Source organism: Hippocampus comes, unplaced genomic scaffold, assembly GCF_001891065.2.
Source record: "Hippocampus comes isolate QL1 unplaced genomic scaffold, H_comes_QL1_v1.1 scaffold249, whole genome shotgun sequence".
Classification (NCBI taxonomy): Eukaryota; Metazoa; Chordata; class Actinopteri; order Syngnathiformes; family Syngnathidae; genus Hippocampus; species Hippocampus comes.
In genome coordinates, this window is record NW_017805035.1 from 731,768 (window position 1) to 737,767 (window position 6,000).

General features: G+C 42.5%; 1 long non-coding RNA gene across 2 annotated transcripts; it reads left to right on the forward strand.

Moving 5' to 3' along the window:
• Window positions 1–517: 517 nt before the first annotated feature.
• On the forward strand, window positions 518–4,168 carry LOC109512185 (uncharacterized). 2 transcript variants are annotated; one of them, XR_002167474.1, is made up of 3 exons: window positions 518–2,299; window positions 2,905–3,010; window positions 3,471–4,168. It is a non-coding gene; the product is annotated as an uncharacterized LOC109512185 (long non-coding RNA). The 2 variants fall into 2 exon arrangements; XR_002167473.1 differs by lacking the exon at window positions 518–2,299 and having other exon boundaries at window positions 2,583–3,010.
• The last annotated feature ends 1,832 nt before the right edge of the window (window positions 4,169–6,000 follow it).

A 6,000-nucleotide genomic window follows, 5' to 3' on the forward strand; every position in this document is an offset into this window, starting at 1 on the left:
TCTTAGAATAGAACATCGTATTTAAAGATGTCTCCTATGAGCAATATCTGTCTTTTAAAAGGGAAGTCAACCTAAAAAAATTCTTTACAAACATAAGTTTTGTGCGCCTCCATTTGTCTAAACACGGCATCCTGATTAATATTCCCTTTGTGGAATATGAGTTAAGCAGTAAAGTCCATCTCAGGGGGCGGCCATTTTGCCACTTGCTGACATCACAGTTGCTCGTGCCTCATCTTGGCCCCAAGTCAATCGAGAGGTGTAGAGGAAACAAAAAGGGTGCGTATTATTAATATGATACATTCTTGTTTTATTGTACACTGGACCCTGGGCATCCTATCAGTCTCACTTTCATAAAAAAAGTATTTAAAAAAATAAAATAAAATAAAAAGGCAGGTCACCTTTAACCTATGGTGGCGCGTGACCCGCATCACCGGAAGTTGTTAGCAGTCTGAAATTATAGCTTGCGATCAGAGCCGCTGAGCTATATCTTTTATTATTATTCCCATTCAGAGTTCGTTTCGTGTACAATTCACCGAGGTCACGGGTAAAGAAAGATAATCTGGAGTGCCGGGCGAAGCATTTTAAAACGGCATACGTGAGCTACGATCGTGAACAAGCTGCGAAAGTGCGTCTCCCATGCCTCAGCGTCAGGTGTCGACGAAGGTAGGCAGCGATGTCCTTTTCACAAACCCACAAACTCTTGTGTCTACTTTATATTTTCATGTTTCGTTCAACTTTCGTGTTTCATGTTTCGTTCAACTTAGGGGGCGTTATGGCATGCGTGTGTAAATGCGCGCGTGTGCGGTAAAACGGGTTGAACGCGGAAGTCGATTGATCGAAAAGTAGGTCTTCGGTCAAAAAAAAGCTTGGGCGCCCTGAAAAACGCGTAATATGAAGCAGGAAAAAAAAAAACGTGTCTGACGACAGGGCGACGCGCTTCGAACCTCTTGTCACCGTTGTGGAAGTTCCTGCTGCGTGTTTACGTAAGATTGGAATGTTGAGCCTTTCCTGCAAACCGTTGTCGGGAACACTGTGTTCTGGAGAGGAAGAAAACAAGCGCCCTGACCTCACCATGGGTCAGGCGTGTTTGTTTACATCCACTGCGGAACTGCTCATCGGGGTAGCGTTTGCGCAAATAATTCCCAGGATATGACCAGCGGAAAGTGTCCTACTCATTGCCAGTCCAGAAAGAAGGAGACGCGTGAGAATCAAGTTTGCACACGAGCTGGAATAGCACCTTAATAAAATGAAGACGCTAGGCGTTTCTGGCTTTTTCCTGCTCGGCTGGTTGGATGAAAATTCCGGCGAGCGGAAGAGAATGCTGAGAGATGACATGACACAAAGTTAATCATGGGCAAAGAATATGTTCATCTTCGTTTTGATATGAGGCACATCAATCATCTTAAAGAGCAGAAAGACAATAGAGCAATCGTTCCTGTTCCTGCGCCTTATGTAATTTGGGGGTGGAAATAACAGATAACCTATTATTATAGTCACTATGTTTTAGATAGGCAGCACGGCGAACAAATTTGGGCTGACCAGGCTGAAGTTTGCAAGGAAGAATATGAAAAGTTTGTCTATTCTTCCAGTAAGAAGAATATGCAAAGTTTGTATCTTCTTCCTGCGATTGGATGTTTTTTTTTTTTGTTGTTTGTTTATTTTTCCGGGATAGTACTGCTTCTTCCCACATTCCAAAAATATGCATGTTAGGTGAACAGAAGCCTCTCGGTGTTGATGTGAGTGTAAATGCTTGTTTGTTCATAAGTGCACTGACATTGACTGCCGATCAGTCCAAAGTCAACTGGGCTACTCATTTGCATTCCTGGTTGTTTTCCATCTCTCCCCGCTGGAACACCCTCGATTCAAACGATCAGATAATCAGCAAGATCTGCAGAAGCTTGATAATGTGTTGCAGCGGGGGCGGGGGCGGTGCCGTTTGAGGAACAGCACTGAAGACCCGTGTAATGCACAAAACTGTGGTTGCTGTGGTTTCACTTTGCTGAAGTTTGTTAGTTTCATTCTTACGTGGCTTCCTTGTGAGCGTCCGACTGCACTTGCACAGGAGCAAACAGCAACATCAATAATAATTCAGATGAATGTGACTTTATTACAGTGCTGGAATAGTGTGTATACTGTACTGTACTACTTTAACCCTTTCATGCACCAATAATGACAACCTGTTCTGCCCTCGCCACATCCCTGCTGCAGCTAGACAGACAGACAGACATCTCCTACAATGACCACACCCGTTCATGTTTCTCGGAATTTATTCACCAGTGAGTCAAGAAGGTGTAAAACTGTAACAGACACACATAAAAGCACTTACACGTAAAGTAAAACAACGTGCCCCACTTGTCTGACACATGACGAACGCGTGACTACCCTCCTGTTGCTAACATTCGCAAGCTAATCGCTGTACGTAAATAACTGTAAACGATTGGAACGTCCCTCAAATGTAAATTCACAGTGAACACACCCCACTAATTAATAATTTGGCATAAATTACATCATAGACATAATCTACACCTACAGGCTGTGCTTGGCTTAGGACACAAAGTTGCAGTCAATCTTTTGGAGCGTCCCCTTCACAATAACAAATTGACTTTACAAAATAAAGCAGCTCTGTAACTATAGAAACAGAAAATGTTCCATGACTCTTCAGGAGCCAGAATATAGCCTGTAACCTGATAACATGATAAACTGTCCACTGGAGTGACCGCTGCCCCTGAAAGGGTTAAGGAATTTTTTTGTTGGTTTAAATCCAAATCTCTGGCAAGAAATAACTTTTCAGGGTTTGTCTGTGAGGGCGCGATTGCGGCTAACAGTTAAAATCGGTCCAGTTTGTTTTCTAAAAGTGGACTTCTTCAACATGCCTCTGTTTGCACTCGTGAACAACCCCGCAAGTTTGCACCGACAGGCTTCCCGAGTTCCACCTCAGCCTTCGTGGGCGCCACCTGACAAACGCGCTCGCCCACGTCCGGACGCAGAAAAAGGGGATCGGCGATAACAAGTAAGCACAACGTCTTTCTAGAGTCACATTGCGACAAGTTTTAGAATAAGTGATGAAGGAACCACCAAGTCAGCTTCAGTGTTTGGAATGCAAATTATAAAATTGGGTCACAAAATGTTACAAAGAATGTGGGGCAGGGACTTTGAACACATTCATTTTAATGAGCTAATTGGAGTGTAAATAGACTGCACGTGGTTCTTGCTTAATAGTTTTCAGGGAACGTGTACACACTTAAAGTTTAGGACAACTCAACATTCTGCTCTTTCATCTTGTCGCTCACTCACCCCTGAAGGCTGTTCTTTTTTCTGTTTTGATTTGGCAGAGTCAAATATAATATTCATGACCAAGCATCAGTTAAATAAAAACATTGTATTTGCCAACTCAGGTTCACAAAATATCTAATGCCTTAATTAGCCTCATTTTTTTTAACCCTATATTTTAAAAAATATTTTCTTTTCAGATGTACAACTACTTGGGTGTGCAGTGTGAAAGGCTGGACTGGCCCCCCCAACACTGGCGTCCTGTACAGGAAAAAAACAGCAACTTCCTCAGAAGACTTAGCTTTCCTTCACATCTGCAAAAAATACTGCTGATGTTGTTCTGCAAGTGTGTGGTGACCAGTGCCCTCGTGTATTTTTGCTGAAGAAGTCAGGGGGAGGGGGGGGGGGGCTGTGCAGCGTCAAGAATAGGGACACACAGAGTTGGACAGCCTGACGTGCAGCAGCAGATGGCCGCTGAACAAGCTTTTGTCCGTAATGGACAATCCTCAGCATCTACGGCTCAGCACCATCGAAAGGCAGGGAAGCAGCTTCTGTGTGACAGGTTGCTGTCACTTCTCTCCTCTACTGACAGAATGATGAAATCTGTCCACCGCCATGCCATGTGACTTTTTAATGCCACCCCGGGAGGGAGATGCTAATATTATTCCCTCAACTTTGCAGTGTCATGGACATTTTGCGCACTGATCACCGCCGACTTTCAGAGCACGCTGGAATCATGAGTTTTATTTCTAAAAAGGCTTGTATGAATAATACGTCTTTTTTTTTTTCCAGCCTCATCACGAAGAGCTTCAGATGCAACGTTTAATGTGTACAAATGTTCTTTTTTTTTTTTTTTTTTTAACTATGCACACGACAATAAACGTTTGAAATCTCGAATCGAAACGGTGCACTTTATTGCAACATTGACATGGAAATTAAAGAACACAGCAAATTCTGTGAGGAAATGGCTTACCAACGAAGGAACAAAACAAAACAAAAAAAAAAAACATTTGTCTTGGTTTGTGACCACAAGCATGGGAAAGACAGCTAGAGATGCATGATTGACTTTTTTTTTTTTTTTTTTTTTTTTTTGGGCAACGGAATTTTTTTTGAAAAAAAAACCGAGCCCGCCGCAGACTCCCGCTGAGGATGTGGTCATCACTCAAAAGCAGGTGACCCACTTCTTGTACAGTCGCCCAGAGGAAGTATGTTGCGTTGACGCCATGACGACGACGGCGGTAGGGCAGGCCTGGGCTTGTTTGACCCGAGTGCTCCCAGGTGTCTCGTTCTTTCTGGGTCCGCTAGTCCCGTCGTCGTCGTCCTGGCTGTGAACTGACCTGTGACTATAAAAAGTGCATTTGTCCTGATCGCAATACTTAGCAACAATTTTATTCAAGAAAGCGTCCTTTAATTTTAATTCCCGGTAACTAGCCAACAATGTGAGGGTCAAAGGTGACTCTTTGATGTAAATTAATTATTTCTTAATGTGGGAATTAATTTCCGAAGTAGAGGTACCACTGTAATTATGGAGGAAGCATTAGGAAGCACTTATTTGCATTTTATCTGTTTAAAACCAAATTGATTCGTATCATTCAAGATTTTATTTGAAAGCCATGTCACCCAGCCCTGCGCCGAGGCCAGCTTGTGTCACTCATTATCGGTTTTATGAAGAAGCTCAGCCTGGCACGGCTCAGCCTCGTGGAGTCATGCATCTTTACCTCACATGTTTGTTTTCTATCAGCCGAGCAGCTGATGAGTGTTGTTGCGCCATCTGATGACTTATTGAAGTTTAAGAGATGAACTCACCTCCCAGTGGCTAATTATAGTGTCCCCCACCCACACTAACACCCTCCCCGTTGTGAAACTGTGCTCAGCACTTGCTCAGCACAAAATGAACACATGAACCGAATAAATGTCCTTCTGCTTCGCATTTAACTCAAAACAGCAACTCCAACAGAAGACCAAAAAAATGTGTCATGTTAGCAACGTTTCTATTTTTTTTTTTTTTTTGCAAATAACAGGATGTCTGCCCGTAAAAGAAAATCTGGGAAAAGGTGGATTTGCAAATAGCAAAGTACGGATAGGCAGAAGCTAATCCTGCCAACTCAGGCTAATCCTTGCTAACACTCGAGTTCTGCTTTTTAAAATCCGAATCGCCTTTATTCGCCGAGTACGTTAAGAGCACGGAAGTGATTTATCGTCGGTATTTCGCGCCGCTCCAGTACAGCAAACAAGTCGCTATAACAAAATATATATTGATGACAAATCCACAGAGGTACACGCTAGTGCTTTAGCCAACCTAGCTGCTAAATCGGTGGCTGAGCGCCTTGGGGTGGGGGCGGAATCATGTTAAATAACTCTTTTGTGATGTCGCAGTGGGCTAGAAATGTAGACGAGCTTTTTCAGAAATAGACAACTAAAGATTTCCTTGTTTGTTTAACGCTGTGGTTCTCAATTATTTTCCGTCATGCCCCCCGTAGGAAGAGGAAACCCCCCTCCCACACGACTATAAATAGTATCATTTGTCAATAAAATTGTTATATGTACACCTTTGCAAAACACTATCCTTATTAACGTATAAGAGAATAAAAAAAGAAATAAATATGGACCAACTTACAACAAAGAATAGCTTTAGTAACTGTAACAGAAAAGATTTAAAATGCATCTGAAGTTCAAAAATAAAATTAAATCCTTAATTTAACGATAAATATTTTTTGACTGACCATGTCA